Consider the following 19,794-nt stretch of genomic DNA (forward strand, 5'->3'; position numbering starts at 1 on the left):
GGAGTAGAAGATCACTGGGCCCACAGGAACTCCTCCAAAACGCAGCTCAGACTGACCTCAACAAAGCACAAGTTAATAATAATAATAATAATAATAATAATAATAATAACAGAAGCAAAAGATTTCAATTGCCTCTTCACAAACACATCAGAGGAGAGCTCTCAAGTCTGCAGCAGAGGAGTGGAGAACTAAAAGTCCTAAGCCCTGGCCAACATGGCCACCTTCTGCTTCCAGCAATCCTATGCAGTCCGCAGAACTGTAGCTCTGTGAGGGGAACAGGGGTCTCCTAACAGCTCTTAGCACCCTACAGTTCCCAGGATTTTTTCGGAAGGAGCAGCCATGACTGCTTAAAGTCGCATGATACCACTTCGAATGTAGAGTGCAGACTGGAGTCCTGGACTAGGGACTGGAAATCTTCTAAACCCACATTCGCGCTGAGCCATAAAACTGAGGCCTTCCATTCTCTGAGCAATAAATAAGCCCTGCGTAACTTGGCGGATACAGTTGCACAGAAGGGGCATGATTGTGGGGTTTGTATGTCACTGGTTTTATGTACCTTTGGGGGCAGTGGAAATCTGTCTTGAGGGCCTTAGCTGCATATTTTTATATATACAGTGGTACCTTGGGTTAAGAACTTAATTCGTTCTGGAGGTCCGTTCTTAACCTGAAACTGTTCTTAAGCTGAGGTACCATTTTAGTTAATGGGGTCTCCTGCCGCCGCGCGATTTCTGTTCTCATCCTGAAGCAAAGTTCTTAACCCAAGGTACTATTTCTGGGTTAGCGGAGTCTGTAACCTGAAGCATCTGTAACCTGAAGCGTAAGTAACCCGAGGTACCACTGTATTTGGTTGGGCCCTGTTGTTACTGAATCCCTGCTTCTACTACTACTACAGTGGTACCTTGGTTTACAAACTTAATCCGTTCTGGAAGTCTGTTCTTAAACCAAAGCGTTCTTAAACCAAGGCGTGCTTTCCCATAGAAAGCAATGCAAAATGGATTAATCTGTTTCAGACTTTTAAAACAACCCGTAAAACAGCGATTTAACATGAATTTTACCATGGGTGTGCTGTCCCATAGCAGTGGGGGGCTCAGTTTACGAATGGATCACACTCAACATGTTCTGCTTCCAAGGCAAAGTTCACAAACCAAAACACCTACTTCCAGGTTTGCAGCGTTCTTAATCCAAGTTGTTCATAAACTAAGCTGTTCTGAAACCAAGGTACCACTGTACTACTATTTATTGAATTTATATACCGCCCTATATCCTGAGGTTTCAGAGGGGTTCACAGAAAAGATCAACATAAAAACAACAATATATATATAATCAAAATAAAAAAACAACCCAGTAGCACCCCTCCAAAAGAGAGCCACATTTTTAAAAGGGCACAGGACAGTTTTACTGATTTTTATCTCCCATTTCCCCAACATTTATTGTCTTCGTGCTGCATTTTTGCACGTTGCTTAGCTATCTTGAAATATTAAGCAGTTTAAAAGCATTTCTAGATAAAATAAATATTCAGTCATGCACAGCAGAGTTCTGCAACCTCGACAGATACCGTTGGACTACAACTCCCATCATCCATGACCACTGGGAATAGCTGGCTATGGATGATGGGAGTTGTAGTCCAACACTATCTGGGTACTCAAGATGGACGAGTGTTGCTGTAACACGGTGACTTGAAATGGCATTGAGGGCAAGATTTGAGGCTGGAGCAGTTACAGAATTTTGTCAAAAGGGGAAAATGGCGCTTGTGCCATTTTCAGGGTTGCTGCTGTCAGGCCAAACTGGTTTGGCCGCTGTGACAAAGTAGGAACGAGCTTACAGATGGCATTTAAGTTTCTATGAAGGTATTTAGGAGTTGACTTTTGGGGGCTTTTCAGTCCCGTGATCACAGTAAACACACCGGCTAAGCTGATTACATCAAAACTGATTCTCTAGCCCATTGTAGGCTTACAAAAATAAAATAAAATAAACCCAACAGCTCTAGACTCTCAAGAATGTGCCAAAAGAGGACAACACTATTAAAGCAAATAGAAACTGTGACTGATCTCCATTACGTCTGGGTAGGGTAGGGCAGGAGTGTAGGCAAAACACAATAAAAATCAAAGGGTTGTAAGAATATAAAGAAGGTTGTAATTGCACGAGGAGTGGTATGCCAAAAATGAAATGTTAGCGGTTACAGGAAATAAAAGTGTATGTGATATACTTGGTGCGATACTACTTTGTTGTATATTATAGGACATTACTATCAAGTTCTGTGTAGGATTGGTGTGTACATGTGTACATACAGAGGACCCCTGGACGGTTAAGTTCAGTCAAAGGCGACTATGGGGTTGTGGCGCTCATCTCGCTTTCAGGCCGAGGGAGCCGGCGTTTGTCCACAGACAGCTTTCTGGGTCGTGTGGCCAGCAGGACTAAACAGCTTCTGGTGCAACAGAGCACCATGACGGAAACCAGAGCGCACAGAAACGCCGTTTACCTTCCCGCTGCAATGGTACCTATTTATCTACTTGTACTGGCATGTTTTCGAACTGCTAGGTTCGCAGGAGCTGAGTCAGAGCAACAGGAGCTCACTCCGTCACAGGGATTCAAACCACCAACCTTCTGATCAGCAAGCCCAAGAGGTTCAGTGGTTTAGACCACGGTGCCACCCGTGTCTCCATATATACAGAATCACAGGGTATATGCAGAAACATGGAGTTGAAAGGGACCACAAGGTCCAGCTACTGCAAGGCAGGAATCACACCTAAAGAATCCCTGACAGGTGCCATTCAACCAAAAACCTCCAATGAAGGAAATAAATGTGTGTGTGTGCATATGCGCGTGTACAGTGGTACCTTGGGTTAAGAACTTAATTCGTTCCGGAGGTCCGTTCTTAACCTGAAACTGTTCTTAACCTGAAGCACCACTTTAGCTGGGTCTCCCGCTGCGGCCGCGCCGCCAGAGCACGATATCTGTTCTCATCCTGAAGCAAAGTTCTTAACCTGAAGCACTATTTCTGGGTTAGCAGAGCCTGTAACCTGAAGCGTATGTAACCTGAGGTACCACTGTATATATATACACAGAAGCACATGCACTTATTTATCAGATTTTCCCCCAACCTTTCCCATAATGATCCAGAGCAGATGACAACAATTTAGCATACAGTTATAAAATAAGCAAAACAGCAGCAATCATAAAAAAAGGTTATCACCACAGCAGGTGCGCAACAAAGCATTTCCTGGAGCTGAAGTCATAGCTGCCTGATATCGTTTTCCACTAAAAAGTGGAGAATAAATCTGACAAGTGGCATTAATGTACAATAACATGAGAACAGCACATTGGATTAGGCCAATGGTCCGCTTAGTCCAGCATCCTGTTCTCACAGTGGCAACCAGATATGCTTCGGAAGCCTGAAAGCAGGGGCCAACCAGATGTTTAGGGAGCCTCTGGTAGCAGAATCCGAACGCAACTGTGCTGCCCCCACTTCCAGTTCCCATCAACTGGCCTTCAGAGGCATACTGCCTCCAGCAGTGAAAGCAGAACGTTATAATCTGAACCTGTTTTAACGCCAGAGATGTTCTACGGCTACAGGAGGGACACCAAATTATTTCCTGACCGCCCCACGCCCTGCTGGGAATTGCAGTTTGGAGTTGTCTTGAAGGAAGGAAGCAGCTCTGCGCTGGGTCAAACACCATTTTGAGAATTTCTGGTGTCGAAATTCACAGCACGGATAAATCAGAGGTGCCCAACTTTTCCACTGAGGAACCAGAGCTGGGCTATAATCACTCAGGGGGGAAAATGGCCAAGAAACTCTCTGGGAACCTTTCATCCCTTCTTGAGGCACTCCCCAAACTATTACCACTGCTGCTATTATTCTCAATAAAGTGGTTTGGTAGCTACCAGCCAACCCTCACCTCCAAAACTCCCAAGCTCAGCTTCTTCACCTGGCAAATAGGAAAACGGGGGGGGGGGGGGGCTTTTTTGTCAGCCCTATGAGAAGCAGAAATATCAACAACCTCAGATATGCAGACGACACAACCTTGATGGCAGAAAGTGAGGAGGAATTAAAGAACCTTATATTGAGGGTGAAAGAGGAGAGTGCAAAATATGGTCTGAAGCGCAACATCAAAAAAACGAAGATCATGGCCACTGGTCCCATCACCTCCTGGCAAATAGAAGGGGAAGAAATGGGGGCAGTGAGAGACTTTACTTTCTTGGGCTCCATGATCACTGCAGATGGTGACAGCAGCCACGAAATTAAAAGATCCTTCTTTTTGGGAGAAAAGCAATGACAAACCTAGACAGCATCTTAAAAAGCAGAGACATCACCTTGCCAACAAAGGTCCGTATAGTAAAAGCTATCGTTTTCCCAGTAGTGATGTATGGAAGTGAGAGCTGGACCATAAAGAAGGCTGATCGCCAAAGAATGGATGCTTTTGAATTATAGTGCTGGAGGAGACTCTTGAGAGTCCCATGGACTGCAAGAAGATCAAACCTCTCCATTCTGAAGGAAATCAGCCCTGAGTGCTCACTGGAAGGACAGATCCTGAAGCTGAGGCTCCAATACTTTGGCCACCTCATGAGAAGAGAAGACTCCCTGGAAAAGACCCTGATGTTGGGAAAGATGGAGGGCACAAGGAGAAGGGGACAACAGAGGGTGAGATGGTTGGACAGTGTTCTTGAAGCTACCAGCATGAGTTTGACCAAACTGCGGGAGGCAGTGGAAGACGGGAGTGCCTGGCGTGCTCTGGTCCAGGGGGCCACGAAGAGTCGGACACGACTAAACAACAACGAGAAGCAGAAAGGAAGGGCAGGGGAAACACACAAGGGGCGAAAGGGAGCAACTCATTTACGCTTCCCCCAATCAAATTCCTTACTTCCCAAGGCATCCAGCAGCCACAACCCAACAGGTGCTGCCCCTTGAAATATACTCAGAGGCACAATTGCACCCTGTGGCCTCCGTAGGAAGGATTAGGTTAGGACCCTGGCACACCAGCTGTAGGCTCACCCCACAGGGGTATCTGATAACTGCCCTCAAAAGGGAAGTTATTTTCAAAAGCCTACACTGGCCTGAGGCTTTGGAAATGTTTTAGGCATAGAACATTTGTGCTCCAGCAGCCTCTCTCTTTCTCTCTCACACACCAACACAGCCATGAAGAAGCAAATGTTGGGACCTGACATGCTGTCTCCGTGGGAGCCGATAAGAAAAGAAAGGATTTAATGCAGAAAGCTATCTAAGGCCATTGCTTGCAATGCACCAGCCTGGTTTAATAAAGTGCCCTGAATTAGTTTTTTTGAAAATATCTGAACTACCCCTTGGAAGCAGTTCCCGTAATTGCTGGGTGAACGACATGTGAATTAAGTTTATTCCGGGGTATTTTTCAGTTCATCTTCTAACTTCTTACATTTTTAAAAAATTTAAACTCTTTGGGTCTTGAAGCTTAGCCATCTTAATTGCAGGGGGATCAAAACCATTCACAAACCCCTGTGTTTGCGTGTTTTGATGTCTTCTTTATGTGTATTTTATACTTCAGCACAGTGTGCATGTAACGTTTGGAAAAGTGCTGGAAAAAGGAGTGCTGAGCGTCATTTGGATAAACGTGAACTGAACGTAAACCAAGCATGTCTGTTGAACTGGAATCAGATCCTTTTGGGACATACTGAACTGGAATGAGTTTCTTTTTAAAAACGAACTTTCTAAGCCCTGCCAAAGGACAAAACAAGAGTTCTTTACAAGAGTTCACTAGGACAAAAAGGAGGGGGGCTGCATTCACATAACCATTTATTCCATTTCCCCCAACATTTCCTTAATGGTTAATTTCCACATTACATTTGAGCTCTCACACGACGTAGAAGCCACTTCTGGAAAACTAATGAAACATAGCCCATGTTTGATGCTCAATGTTATTTGATTCCAGGAAAAAATTCTGTTCCCCCTCAACCCAGAAAATGGTGAAAGTAACTGACAAACATTGGGGTGGTACAGTTCTTTCCTGTGGTTTTCAATGGGGGGGGGAGAGAATCATGTGTGGAAAGAGGGGGCGAGAAGCAACATCGCCCAGTGACTTTCGTTGTTGTGTTATGCCGCGTCCACCGGTGTGCAAGAAATTTAGAATGACATGCCAGTATAGCGGTCAAAAAGCCTTTTCCATCACAACAACAGGAACCGCACTGCGTAGGGGTCATTAGAAAAAGAGACATAAACACTAGAATCACGATAAAAAATACCTAGTGCAATATTCCCCACCTCTGAAGGTACCCAAGAGAAAAATGGAAACCTTGGGAGTTGAGTAGCAGTACGTTTCCGAGCACAATTCAAAGTGTTGGTGCTGACCTTTAAAGCCCTAAAGGCCTCGGCCCAGTATACCTGAAGGAGCGTCTCCACCTCCATCATTCTGCCCAGACAATGGGGTCCAGCGCAGAGGGCCTTCTGGCGGTTCCCTCATTGCAAGAAGTGAGGTTACAGGGAACCAGACAGAGGGCCTTCTCGGTAGTGGCACCCACCTTGTGGAACGCCCTCCCTTCAGATGTGAAGGAAATAAGCAGCTATCTTCTCTTTAAAAGACATCTGAAGGCAGCCCTGTTCAGGGAAGTTTTTAATATTTAATGCTGTGTTGTTTTTAACACTTGATTGGAAGCCGCCCAGAGTGGCTGGGGAAACTCAGCCAGATGGGTGGGGTGTAAATATTATTATTATTATTATTATTATTATTATCATCATCATCATCATCATCATCATCATCATCCCTCCGTGCCGAACAAGAATGAGCAGCTGAGAAACGGTGCTGTTTTGGTCCGCGGTGCCCATTTCCAGACGGAAATGCTGATTGCGTTGGATGGCCAATGGGGTGCATTGCATGAAACATCCAAGGGAGAAGCGGGGGTGGGGTCTGGGGGTCTGGAAAGCAGGACACGAATTTGATGAAGCCAAGGGTCTGGCTCCACACAGAGCCTCTTTGGAAGAGATTGCAGGGCGTGACGTGAGAAGGAAACCTCAGCATCTAGAGCGCCGATGCCAAAACGAATATTTTCGAAAGGAAGAGGAGCAACACTAGCACGGCACCAATCGGAGGAATGTTATGGATAAACAGAAAAACGGTTTGGAAATGCTGGACGCCAAGAGGTGTTTATGCTGCCTGGAGCTCTAAAGTTTCGGGAACAGGTGCTCAACGGGAAACAAAGTAATAAAAAGGAAGCAGGTACAGTGGTACCTCGGGTTACATACGCTTCAGATTACAGACTCCACTAACCCAGAAATATTACCTCAGGTTAAGAACTTTGCTTCAGGATGAGAACAGAAATCTTGCTCCGCCGGCACGGCAGCAGTAGGAGGTCCCATTAGCTAAAGTGGTGCTTCAGGTTAAGAACGGTTTCAGGTTAAGAACAGACCTCTGGAACGAATTAAGTACCGGTACTTAACCCGAGGTACCACTATAAATGTTCACATTTTCTGTGGCTGAGGGTTTGCCAAGTCTGCTCACGGCTCATTATAATGGCTTTATTGCAGAGATGGGGGAGGGGGAGGGGAGGAAGTGCTCCAGAGGATAATGGACACCAGTTCCCTTCAGTCCCAGCGAACATAGAATCATAGAAATGTAGAGCTGGGAGAGACTGAGAAGGTCATCGAAGCCAAACTCCTGCAATGCAGGAATCCTCGGCACAGCCGTCCCTGGGTGGGAAGACACTTATTTATGGAGGTAACTTACATGGTCCTGCCAAGAATATAATTTAAGAATGCCAAGGCTGAGAACCCTTTTTTGCAGCCAGAAGACCACAATTGTGGCATTTTCACTTTATAGTGACAGGCGTGGCTAGAGGCAACAGAGGGCAGAGAAACAAATTTGATTCTCTCTCTCACTTTTGCAGGGACGCGGGTGGCGCTGTAGGTTAAACCACAGAGCCTAGGACTTGCCGATCAGAAGTTTGGCGGCTTGGATCCCTGCAACGGGGTGAGCTCCCGTTGCTCGGTCCCTGCTCCTGCCAACCTAGCAGTTCGAAAGCACGTCAAAGTGCAAGTAGATAAACGGCGTTTCCGTGCGCTGCTCTGGTTCACCAGAAGCGGCTTAGTCATGCTGGCCACATGAACCGGAAGCTGTACGCCGGCTCCCTTGGCCAGTAAAGCGAGATGAGCGCTGCAACCCCAGAGTCGGCCACGACTGGACCGAATGGTCAGGGGTCCCTTTACCTTTTTACCTCACCTTTGCACATAGCCTGCATTGCAGCCAGGCGGTCCTATACGCACGTTAATATATGCTCACCTCTCCATCCTGCCATCCCGATAAGCAAGAGCATTATCATACTTCCAAGGCGCATTTCCACTTGAGGATGTGGAGCAGAGTTGGCAAAGGGCGTGGTCTGGGAGTGGGAGGAGCCTACGGAGAGTCCCAAGGGTCAAACAGGAACGCCACACTTGCTCCCCAGCCCTGTGACACCCCTCCACCCTTTTTCTACAGTCACACACCATTGTGGTTCTTAAAGGTAAAGGGACCCCTGACCATCTACTTGCACTTTGACGTGCTTTCAAACTCCTAGGTTGGCAGGAGCAATGGGAGCTCACCCCGTAGTGGGGATTCGAACCGCCGACCTCTGATCGGCAAGTCCTGGGCTCTGTGGTTTAACTCACAGCGCCACCCGCATCCCACTGTGGTTCTTAAAGGTAAAGGGACCCCTGACCATTAGGTTCAGTCGTGACCAACTCTGGGGTTGTGGCACTCATCTCGCTTTACTGGCTGAGGGAGCCGGCGTACAGCGCCACCCGCATCCCTATTGTGGTTCTTACTGGGGTCTAAAACTGAACTGGTTCCCCACTCTCGGTTCCAAATACAGTCGAAAGAACCTCGAAAGTCGAACAGAATCCATTCCGGAAGTCCATTCGACTTTCAAAACATCCGGAAACCAAAGCGCGGCTTCTGACTGGCTGCAGGAAGCTCCTTCAGCCAATCGGAAGCCGCGTTGGACTTTTGGCTTCCAAAAAAAGTTCGAAAACCAGAACACTCACTTCCGGTTTTCGATCGTTGGGGAGCTGAAATGTTCGCCAAATAAGCCATTCGGGATCCAAGGTACAACTGTACGAAGAACATAGGGGTTTGACAACAGTGTTGCCGGGTGATAAGAGAACCACCCTCTGAGAATCACAGGAAATGTTTGTCTCCAATCTCTCCCGGAAGCCCAAATCTGGAAATCACCCTACCCATTTTCTGGACACTTTGGCGCAGATCAGATGGAAGGTGCTGCAAGCGGGTCTTTGCTTTGCATTCCCCTCAAGCCGCCGACAGCAGCTGTCAAAACTGAAATGCAGAAGTCCTTTGGGGGTAGGCGCTTCTAACCTTTGCGAGGGGGCCATCGTAATTTCCCTCCCCTTTACCCAGAGTCATCCGCTAATGAAGTCTGTCATATTAAGAGCTCAAGAGGAGGGAAACCGCCCAAACGGTCGACGCAACCATCTCGCGAGCCTGGTAGGAAACTTCCTTGGAACCCGGCTTTCCCCTCCAACAATAGTTTATGGTTCCAAGGAATACTGCACATATGTGTGTGCAAACACACACACACACACACACACACACACACACCCCAGAGAGCATGGGGGAAGGGGAGAGGGCAGAGCCACACAGAATTTTTTCCGTTTTGTGTAAGTAATCGCAATCAAGGGAGAAGACGCAGTCCCATCTTGCATTTCCTTCCCTCAGCCAAAAGGGTCAGGAAGAGGTTATGGGAAAATATGAAACATGTGTCTTTTGGATAGAAAGATCTAACACATGCTCCCTTGCAGGAAATGTACAGGAAAGAACCCAAGAGGACGGGTGCGCGCTCGCCAAAGCATTCCCATAGAAACAAACGCTAAATAACATCTCGGTTATGGATTTCGCATGTGTGTTCATCACCTGAACTGCTGGCCCGGAATCAACTCCAAGGTTCTCTCTCCCCATCACCGCCCCACCTTCTTAAATATTTTTCTTCTCCAATGTTCTCACTGGCTGTAAATGCTTTCTGTCTAAAACAGTAACACAGAAAGGCTGATCACCTTCCATTCCTTCCTCTCTTTCGGGCGTCTGCTAAAAACATTTCTGTTCAGACAAGCCTACCCAGATACCTAGGATGTTGTTTTGTGTTTTAATTCATTTACTGTATAGTTTGTTGTTGATTTCAACTTTTTAAAATGTTTTCAATCAGTGGTTCCCTAAATTTTCAGGCCACCACCCCCCCACTTGGTTCCAGAAACTCATCCCCATTGTCCCCTGCCCAATTCGGAACAGTACGAATGGCACATCTGTTCAAAAGTTAATTGAAATTATTGAGTTTAATGAATTCAACAAAGCTAATGAACTTGATACAGTGATACTAAAGATAAAGGTAAAGGGATCCCTGACCATTAGGTCCAGTCGTGGCCGACTCTGGGGTTGCGGCGCTCATCTCGCTTTATTGGCCGAGGGAGCTGGCATACAGCTTCCGGGTCAAGTGGCCAGCATGACTAAGCCGCTTCTGGCGAACCAGAGCAGCGCACGGAAACGCCGTTTACCTTCCCGCCAGAGCGGTACCTATTTATCTACTTGCACTTTGATGTGCTTTCAAACTGCTAAGTTGGCAGGAGCAGGGACCGAGCAACAGGAGCTCACCCTGTCGCAGGGATTCGAACTGCCGACCTTCTGATCGGCAAGTCCTGGGCTCTGTGGTTTAACCCACAGTGCTACCCACGTCCCAGTACAGTGAGACTAGTTTTTTCAAAATCTGATAGCCACCCCCACACCCCGGCAATCCCATCCTGTTTGGAAGCAGTACAACTCACCAGCAGGATACCACCCACTTTAGGAACCACTGCTTTAAATTATGGCTGTTGATTGTTTTATCAATAATTTGACTGTTTTATCTTTTTGTAAACCACACTTGGGGGAGGGGTGGCATGTATATATTTTTACACAATCAATTGGTGCATAACTCTCATGAAATAAATAAGTGTGTGTGTGTACTTGGTAGGATGTGCCACTTAATTAAATCTGCAGCTGATTAATCACGTGGGTGCATTAAGCTGGTGAAACTGGCAAGTGGATAAACCAATTGTTTATCCTATACCCTTTCTAAAAATGCTGGCTCTTTGGGGTTTTTTTATTGGGTTGTTGGCTTTGTTTTGGTTTTATGTATTTGATATTTTATGTGAACCGCCCTGAGACCTTCAGGTGTAGGGCGGTACAGAAATTTAATTGTTCAAAAGGGGCAGAGGACACTCTTCTTTTATACATCAGGGTTGCAGAATTTGAAGTGCCCTGGCCCAATGTTGTAGGCTCTACAACTCCCCCTTGTCCAGTTATCAGGGCATGATTCAGCAATACTGGGGTGTGTGTATGTGTCCCACGGAGAGCGCAAAATATTGTTTGAAGCTCAACATAAAAAAAAACAACAAAAATCATTTGCACTGGTCCCATCACCTCCTGGCAAATAGAAAGGGAAGAAATGGAGGCAGTGAGAGACTTTACTTTCTTGGGCTCCATGATCACTGCAGATGGTGACAGCAGCCACGAAATTAAAATACGCTTGCTTCTTGGGAGAAAAGCAATGACAAACCTAGACAGCATCTTAAAAAGCAGAGACATCACCTTGCCAACAAAGGTCCGTATAGTAAAAGCTATGGTTTTCCCAGTAGTCATGTATGGAAGTGAGAGCTGGACCATAAAGAAGGCTGATCGCCAAAGAATGGATGCTTTTGAATTATGGTGCTGGAGGAGACTCTTGAGAGTCCCATGGACTGCAAGAAGATCAAACCTATCCATTCTGAAGAAAATCAGCCCTGAGTGCTCACTGGAAGGACAGATCCTGAAGCTGAGGCTCCAATACTTTGGCCACCTCATGAGAAGAGAAGACTCCCTGGAAAAGACCCTGATGTTGGGAAAGATGGAGGGCACAAGGAGAAGGGGACGACAGAGGGCGAGATGGTTGGACAGTGTTCTTGAAGCTACCAGCATGAGTTTGACCAATCTGCGGGAGGCAGTGGAAGACAGGAGTGCCTGGTGTGCTCTGGTCCATGGGGTCACGAAGAGTCGGACACGACTAAACGACTAAACAACATGTGTCCCACAGGTCCCTTCTATCCCTGGTGCATGCACTTCTTTTATTAACAACCCAGCATATGCCCATCACTAGGGACTCCTAGAGCAAAGGACCTTAACTATACATTTCTGCAGATTCTAATGGGCGCCTAATGCAGAACCGCAACACCTTTCTTTTGGATAAACCCCTCTGGAATAACCACCAGACGGGGTGCACAGGCCTGCACCGAAAAGCGATGATGCGACCCCTCTTCTTTCCTAACTACCCTGCCCTGATTGAGTAGTACAAGAAGCTATGGATGGACAAATTTGTCAGTTTTGGGTTCTCCCAGTTTCTCAATTTACCGCTCTTAAATTCAGTCCGCCATCATTTCTGCATCACCTGTAAGACTTAGCGCTCACATTTTTGAGTGGACTTTTACCCTGAACGCACACTTCCTGGAATCACCTTCCTGCATATTTTTTTTAACGTCACTCTTACACATTCATGCTTTCTCAGGCACATTTCCCCCTAATATATGCATTTTATGGTTTTAAGAGAACCGCCCTGCAAAACGTGGAGAGCTTCGGCTCTCAAATGAGTCAAAGGAGGTGCATTTAAGCTCTGTGTGTTGTTTCGGGAAGAGCAAATCAGGTAGATTCGCTTTGAAATGAGAAACAAGCCACATTTCTCCTCCATCCCTGGTGGGAAAGCACAATGAGACTTAACTAATCAGTGTAACTCTTGGATACAACACAGCACTTCCATTTCTGGACAGCATAAGAAGCTAAGAGCATTTTAAATATATATTTGTGTTTGTGTGGGTGTTTTTCTTACCTCAGCTACCAACAGGGGGAGTTCGCCCTGGGGCAACAGGCAACATTACCTGTGGGAAGGAGAGAGAAAGAGGTCAGTGGTCAATTGGTTTTGATCAGGGGTGAATAGCATGAATAAGCAAACCCTTATCCTTTCCCCTCCATCATTTACCCCTCTACCTCGCTCTGCTAAAATAGGGGTGGGGAGAGACTTGGGAACCCAGGGCCACAAATGGCCCTCAGTTTAATTTCATGCAGGTGAAGCGGGGGAGGGGGTCGAATCCTGAAAGGAAGGAAGTTTTTTGGGGGGATGCTGAAAAAGTAATGGAGGGGGAGAGAGAAACAGAGAGGGGGGGGGGTTGAAAGAGAGAAAAGGGTGGAGAGACAGGGAGTTGCCGAAAAGAAAGGGTGGGGTGTGGAGGTCCGTTCTTAACCTGAAACTGTTCTTAACCTGAAGCACCACTTTAGTTAATGGGGCCTCCTGCTGCCACCGCGCCGCCAGAGCACAATTTCTGTTCTCATCCTGAAGTTCTTAACCCGAGGTAATATTTCTGCGTTAGCAGAGTCTGTAACCTGAAGCGTATGTAACCCGAGGTACCACTGTGTAGTGGTACCTTGGTTCTCAAACTTAATCCGTTCCGGAAGTCCGTTCCAAAACCAAAGCGTTTCAAAACCAAGGCACACTTTCCCATAGAAAGCAATGCAAAATGGATTAATCCATTCCAGACTTTTAAAAACAACCCCTAAAACAGCAATTTAGCATGAATTTTACTATCCAACAAGACCATTAACTGAAAGCAATAAAGAATGTACTGCAGTCACACAATCAATCAGTAGCTGAACTGGGGTTCCACACAGTCACGAAAACAAAACAAAAAGAGCCGCATAAACAAAACTGCAAAATAAATAGCAAAAACGGACAGACCTCAAATCGGAAGCCTAACACTCAAAACGGAGCACGTTCGGCTTCCGAAAAAAGTTCGCAAACCGGAACAATTACTTCTGGGTTTGCCAAGTTGTTTGATTACCAAGGCATTTGAGAACCAAGGTACCACTCTATTGGCTTCTGCTGAAAGCATGAGCTTCCCCCTCTGCCAACAAATTGTGCCTGGGGCAATGCAACCACCATTAAAAACGATTCCCTCCCTCTATACTGAAAGAAATGCCTATTGACAAAACCAGTCCCCTTTTGCCTTCCAAAGGGGCGACCCAGACAATGGGAGGGCAGGATGCGGAGAGATATGGATAGAGGCATACACACAGGATGGGCACTAAATCACAGTCCATCCCTCGTCCATCAATTTGCTCATCACAGCGCGGCAACTGGGAATGTAAAAAGGTGAAACGCTTCTGGGAGATGATTTATAATGAGTTGAAAAAATGTTGAAATATACATTTATAAAGAAACCAGAAGCATTTCTCTTGGGTATTGTTGGAAATGATATAAATAGAAGGAATGTAAGCTTTTTTCGTATGCGGTAACAGCTGCAAGAATATTATTGGCCCAAAAATGGAAGCAAGAAGAATTACCAACGATGGAAGAATGGAGGATAAAACTAATGGACTATGTAGAACGGGACAAACTAACAGGAAGGACCCAAAACCGGCGGGACCAGAAGTTTACCAAACACTGGAGTAAATTTACGGATTATTTGAAAAGTATTTGTGATGATCAGACGACGTTTGTAGGTTTGCAAGAAGTTCTTTGAGGAGCATTATTGGAAATACTGTGAAAACGGAGAAGGAGAGATGATATGTTAAAAGATGTAAAGGCAATATTAAGTTAAGAAATGCATAAGAAGTGATTAAGACGGAGGATTATCAGAGGTGCTGATGGAAGTCCAATAAGATTGTATTTGTGATAAATTGTGTGGTACGTTTTATAATTTTGTATGCTAAAAATTAATAAAAATATTTATTAAAAACACACACACACACACACACACACAGCACGGCAACATATCTCCCTGCTTCCCCAACCTCTGATAGAGAGATCTGACTCAGAGCTTGTTGCGGCTGTTTCGTTTGCTAGCTGTCAGGTAATGGTGGTCATCCCTATCCAACCACAGTTCTAGAATAACAGGTTTGCAATATGCCTTGCCAAGTGTTTTTTAAAAAAATGAGTTGGGTAGGCTGGAAAGTTTTCCACTCCTGAATGCTTTTAGACCCAACCCAACGCAAATTAAGACCCAGAGATTTTGATATATATTTTTAAGCACCTAAAAACCTTTGACAAACAGCAGAGTTGTCTGCTAAGCAAGCATGCTGAAATTCAATTTCGCTAACGTGTCACTGGGACGCGGGTGGCACTGTGGGTTAAACGAGCCTAGGACTTGCCAATCAGAAGGTTGCCGGTTCGAATCCCCGCAACGGGGTGAGCTCCTGTTGCTCGGTCCCAGCTCCTGCCAACCTAGCAGTTCAAAAGCACGTCAAAGTGCAAGTAGATAAATAGGTACCGCTCTGGCGGGAAGGTAAACGGCGTTTCCGTGCGCTGCTCTGGTTCGCCAGAAGCGGCTTAGTCATGCTGGCCACATGACCTGGAAGCTGTACACCGGCTCCCTCGGCCAGTAAAGCTAGATGAGCGCCGCAACCCCAGAGTCGGCCACGACTGGACCTAATGGTCAGGGGTCTTTAACGTGTCACTAACCAACGCAACCCCTGCCCTTCTGCAAACCATTTCAGGCATCAAATGCAACTCTTCCCAGACACACACAAAACCCAACAACCGCAGTTTCAGGACCACACCATTCATTCTATTTTGCAAGCTGGAACAGATACTCTAAGTGTGAATGGTTCAGGCATCCAGCAAATGACATTCATTAAAGCCACCGCTTTCGACTACAGATACGCAGGCATGATAACCAGGTTAAGGTTCGGGGCCTTGCCAGTGTGCGTTCTGCAGATGACAGCCGTGATTTACACAAAGGTTTGGCACAAAACCGAACCACATTTATTTCCTGACCGTCCTCAGGGGAGTTTGGAGTGGCACAAATAGGGGTCATATCCTTGCTGTGCTTCCGCTGGCAAGCCAAAGACCATTTTCCTCCAACAGGCTTTCGGGAACTGATTGTTTTCAAGGAAACGGCTTTTAATAGTGCTGCTGTTTTTACTATCTATATATTAACATACAGTGGTACCTTGGTTCTCAAACACCTTGGTACTCAAACAACTTAGAACCCAAATACTGCAAACCGGGAAGTAAGGGTTCCGGTTTGCGAACATTTTTCGGAATCCAAACGTGCTTCATTTTGAGTGCCACATTTCTGTTTTGAGTGTTACACTGAGGTCTGTCTGTTTTTGCTATTTATTCTGTATTTTTGTTTTTGCGGCTCTCTTGTTTTTGTAATTATGTGGACCCAGTTCAGCTACTGATTGATTCTGTGACAGAAGTACATTGTTTAGTGCTTTCATTTTATGGATCAATGGACTCTTTAAATAATAAAATTCATGTTGAATTGCTGTTTTAGGGGTTGTTTTTAAAAGTCCGGAACGGATTAGTCCATTTTGCATTACTTTCTATGGGAAAGCGTGCCTTGGTTTTGGAATGCTTTGGTTTTGGAACAGACTTCCGGAACGGATTAAGTTTGAGAACCAAGGTACGCTGTATATGTTCTCTTACTGTTTTAATTCTATTATAGTTTAATTACTTTTTTTTTACTATTATCTTTTATTTGTTTTTCCGTGTACTAATTTTTGTAAGTTGCCTTGAGTCCCCAAGTAGGGGAAAGGTGGGATATTAATCATAATAATAAAAATAATCCCACAAAAGATGTTTTAACTATCTACGTACGCAACAACAGCAGCCAGAATCCTGTACGTGCAGAAATGGAAAGAAGGAGAAGTACCAACTAAGGAGGAATGGCTTTGAAAGTTAATGGACTATGCGGAAATGGCAAAATTGACAGCAAATGTAAGAGATAAAAGGGACTAACTGTTTATGGAGACCCTTTCCGGACTATTTGAAGAACTGTTAAACAAAAACTTGGGCAGGGTACAAATTATGAGCTGCGGAATGAAAACGGTGATAAGTGAAATAGAGGATAATTGTATTAGATTTAAGTATGCTGTATAAAGCAGTAGGTATAAAGTGGGAATAAAAACATCAAGGAAGTAAGGGTGGGAAATAAAAATATCAAGAAAAATATATATTGAAAAGCATATACAGTCGTACCTCGGATCCCGAACGCCCTGGAACGTGGACGTTTTGGTTCCTGAACGGAACCAAACCCGGCAAGTGATTATTCAATTTGAAAACTATTTTTGGAACCTGAACATCCCATGCGGCTTCCGCGGCTTCTGATTAGCTGCAGGAAGCCAATCAGAAACTGCGATTTGGTTTTTGAATGTTTTGGAAGTCGAACGGATTTCCGGAATGGATTCCATTTGACTTCCAAGGTACGACTGTACTTTGCAAATAAAAATATGTAATAATAATAATAATAATAATAATTATTATTATTATTATTCTAGTAATGATGTGGAAGGAAGATTAAGCAGAGAGGCTGCCATGAGTTTAACAGTCCAAGCTCTCTGCACTGCACTGTGATAACTTAAGAGGTTTGTGGTCAGTTATCAACGAAAAACAAGCATGTTGATGCCTTAGGACCTTAACTGGTTCATTTCAATCAATCAAATCATCATAGCCAACAGAGCAAAATTAAAAAGCACCCAGCACCCAAGAATCTAAGAGGAAAACAGATTGCAGGGTACAACATATGAACAATCATACGATCAGGTGAGCTGTTCTCTTGCTTACACTGCTACTGAGAGAAATTTAACATGGACAGTGATGAGTTTTTATCTTCCATTAGATGTTCAACATAAAACTGAACTGACTGTTCTGGTTTTGGTCAGCAAAGCATGTGCCGTATGCTGCTGAACTCCCAATGCCAAAATTTCAGAACAGAAGGACGTGATCCATAGAACTAGAAAAGCAACATCTAAATCCGGCAACGATAGAATTCGAATTTTGAACTTTTCCAAATGTCATTACTGAAATCCAACTGGGAGATACTTCAGAATGAATAACAAAACCACTCAAAATTCATCCAAAAGACTAGAGAGATTCAACCAAACCATGATTTACCAGCAATTTACCAATTTCTAATTCAACAATTAAACTCTGTCGTTATGAAAAGGAACAGACAGTCCACCAATTCTTATATGAAACACTTTTAGGCAGACAGATCAGCAGAATATGAACATCTAAATATATTTTGCCAAACCAATGCATATTTTTGATGGGACAACATTTCCCCCTCACATCCCTTTCAGCTCTAATTAATCTCTGGTCATGGTGATATACTGAAAAGCCATGGTTTCATGGTTCAGACACCTGTTGCGCCAATGATAAGTGGTATTTCTTCATTAACAGCAGCACCACATATACAAAAGGCCCCAGTAATAACTGGGGCATAATAAATGGAGCTCTGTAACTCCAGAGATGGTAACTTCCATTAATAAAAATAAAGCTGTACAGAGCTTTAAGTGCTCACTCAACAATAGGAAACATAAGAACATATCAGAGGAGCCTTGCTAGATGAGGCTAGTGGCCCAACTATGAGGAGGATGAATTACTGTATTTTTTGCTCTATAAGACTCACTTTTTCCCTCCTAAAAAGTAAGGGGAAATGTGTGTGCGTCTTATGGAGCAAATGCCGGCTGCGCAGCTATCCCAGAAGCCAGAACAGCAAGAGGGATTGCTGCTTTCACCGCGCAGCGATCCCTCTTGCTGTTCTGGCTTCTGAGATTCAGAATATTTTTCCCCCTTGTTTCCTCCTCCAAAAGCTAGGTGCGTCTTGTGGTCTGGTGCGTCTTATAGAGCGAATACGGTAAATTTGTATACCACTCTTCATCCGCAGATCTCAGGGCGGTCCAAACCATAAAATTACAATATAAAAAACACAAATTCTAATGCAGCATCCTCTTCTCATAGTGGCCAACCAGTTAACTATGGGAAGCCTCGCATTCTGCGGCCACAGAGGCGGAATATAGCTTTATCCTCCAATTGCTCCTACTCTCTTACAACAGAAAAATCTGTTTGTGACTGGCTCAACGTAAAATAAATGAGTGTGAGTGAGCGAGCACGTTTGTGTGCATACATATGTGTGTGCGCATGTGAGAGAGAACAGAATCCTTAATAACTGCTCCCAACCCCCAGGCTCCTTGCCTATTGGTTTCAATGGGTACCCCAAAGTACTGCTGCTATTATTATTATTATTATTATTATTATTATTATTATTATCCACTCATCTGACTGGGTTGCCCCAGCGACTCTGGGTGGCTCCCAACAAAATAAACAAAATATTAAAAACACTAATATCAAAATGATTGCAACCTTGTAAATAAGCGCTCCCCCTACCTCCCGCAAATTTGGCAAGCCTTCTGGGAGGGGCGCTGGCAGGGAATCCGTTCCGGAAGTCCGTTCGACTTCCAAAATGTTCAGAAACCAAGGCATGGCTTCTGATTGGCTGCAGGAAGCTCCTGCAGCCAATGGGAAGCTGCGTCGGATGTTCGGGTTCCAAAGAACGTTCGCAAACCAGAACACTCACTTCCAGGTTTGTGGGATTTGGAAGCCAAAACGTCCGGGTCACAAGGCATTTGTCAACCAAGGTAGGACTGTGACTCCATGTTGTATTTCTACACTGGGACAGGAAGAGAAACTGCTGTCTGAAATCCTGAAAGGCTGCTGCCAGTCAGTGTAGACAACACTGAGCTGCATTGATCTGACTGGGCATAAGGCAGTTTTCTATATCTGTCTTTGTATCTCAGTCATTATCTGTACCAGACGAAGGACTATTTTTCTAGAAAAAGAGGTGGCAGAATTCGCCATAAATGGTGCCCACCTGAGAGGTGCCGCAACTGAGTTCCGGCTGAAAAAAAAGTTCTGGCCAGATAGGAAATGGTTTCTATATAAGACTGCGGTTTTCTTAACACCATTACAAAAATAAAATAATACAGGAAGTTTTTAGCTGTTACA

At 45.0% G+C, this 19,794-nt stretch overlaps 1 protein-coding gene and 1 long non-coding RNA gene across 13 annotated transcripts in view; both read right to left on the reverse strand.

The window, feature by feature from the left end:
* The window catches only part of LOC310834328, a 226,369-nt gene extending 223,870 nt beyond the window's left edge, over nucleotides 1-2,499 (reverse strand). The window contains exon 1 of the long non-coding RNA XR_014559192.1: nucleotides 2,327-2,499. This is a non-coding gene — a long non-coding RNA (uncharacterized lncRNA). The remainder of the gene's footprint in view (nucleotides 1-2,326) is intronic.
* HIC2 (HIC ZBTB transcriptional repressor 2) overlaps nucleotides 1-19,794 on the reverse strand; it is a 151,104-nt gene that overhangs the window by 42,978 nt on the left and 88,332 nt on the right. For 11 of the 12 annotated variants that reach the window (XR_014559068.1, XM_083717333.1, XM_083717342.1 and 8 more), the window contains exon 2: nucleotides 12,838-12,886. The exons of the other annotated variant lie outside the window; for it this stretch is intronic. The gene's annotated coding sequence lies outside the window, so the exon portion shown is untranslated. The remainder of the gene's footprint in view (nucleotides 1-12,837; nucleotides 12,887-19,794) is intronic. 12 annotated transcript variants of the gene reach the window in all.

The sequence above is a fragment of the Podarcis gaigeae genome (assembly GCF_964106915.1).
Source record: "Podarcis gaigeae genome assembly, chromosome: 16".
Classification (NCBI taxonomy): Eukaryota; Metazoa; Chordata; class Lepidosauria; order Squamata; family Lacertidae; genus Podarcis; species Podarcis gaigeae.